The sequence below is a fragment of the Pinus tabuliformis genome, chromosome 7, assembly GCF_031772625.1.
Source record: "Pinus tabuliformis cultivar Carrire ecotype Pingquan chromosome 7, CPIR1, whole genome shotgun sequence".
NCBI lineage: Eukaryota > Viridiplantae > Streptophyta > Pinopsida > Pinales > Pinaceae > Pinus > Pinus tabuliformis.
In genome coordinates this window covers 1577602675-1577603813 of record NC_142293.1, presented here as the reverse complement: position 1 = coordinate 1577603813, position 1139 = coordinate 1577602675, and the positions used below count along the sequence as shown (strand labels likewise).

The 1139-nt window shown below is 42.1% G+C and overlaps 1 long non-coding RNA gene across 1 annotated transcript; it reads right to left on the bottom strand.

Moving 5' to 3' along the window:
- Nucleotides 1-395: 395 nt before the first annotated feature.
- On the bottom strand, nucleotides 396-896 carry LOC149254096 (uncharacterized). Its single transcript, XR_016266256.1, has 2 exons — nucleotides 835-896; nucleotides 396-706 (listed from the first exon to the last, which is right to left on the bottom strand). It is a non-coding gene; the product is annotated as an uncharacterized LOC149254096 (long non-coding RNA).
- Between the last annotated feature and the right edge of the window lie 243 nt (nucleotides 897-1139).

Sequence of the window (1139 nt, the reverse complement as noted above, 5' to 3'; positions counted from 1 at the left end):
CAGTACTTAGGGTCTCATTCCACAATACATGCAACCCATTGAAAGATGATTATAACATTGACGATTGTAACGAAAACATATTATTAACCTGTGAGACACTCTGTATGCACAGAATACTGTGACATCGGTCACTTAACTTCCATCTCAGGCACGAGAGGTTGTGTGAATAGAGGGTTTCAATAAAACAAACCCTTGTGAATATTATCAAACCCTTGAAGGGTTATGCCGACTTTACTAAAAAGAAACGGCCGTAACTTAATGAATGAAACCCCATAACAAATGTGAAGAGTGAGTTCATATAAACACAGACAAACCAGTAGTCGATATAATCAAGACAAATGGAAAACACGTTTAGTGCGTTCAAAAGAAACAACTCATTTATATATATACCAATATTATGAAAAATGAGAACCCCGCAGGGTATGGCAACAGTCTATTCGTAAGACGAGGGTAAACCCTGGTCTCGACAAGCATACATTACATCTGACAAATTCATTGCGAACACCATAACAATAGAGGAGTTAAATAACAGTCTTTGACTTAAATCAAGTTCCGGCAAGGGTTGCCGTGAGCTCTCCAAGTAAGATTTACAATCTGAACGGAAAACCAAATACATATATCAACCTTGCATAACCAGATTAGACACGGTTCCGGCACGAGAAGGCCTACCGCATATCCTAATCCGGTTTGGCCGAAGAGGGTGAACCTGAGACAACAGGTGGGGGTTGTCAGGAGGAAACCCCAGGTCGAAGGATCGAATCAAGCGTGACCTGCAAGTAAATCCTTAAGATTTCAAATACACAGTGATTCTGTAAACCCATGTAGGAGAAATACCTGGAATGTTCTGGATGCCCGAGTTACCTGGAGCAGTATGGAGACCAAGGAACCAGTGCCTGCACAAACCAGAACTCGAAGTTAGACTAATATAACCAGAGCGATAGACCCTTTGATAATGATACTGAACAAGAGAATAATCTATGTGTTGTAGCTGAGACTCGGCGGGTAATACCTGAGTTGACTGGATAGAGCCGGCACCAAGAGCAGATAGGGATCCGCGGAGCAGAAGTGAGCACCACCATTTGAACAGGTGCAAATGAACCCAAGTCTTGCGGCTTGAGACTTTTATAAACCCACTAAAC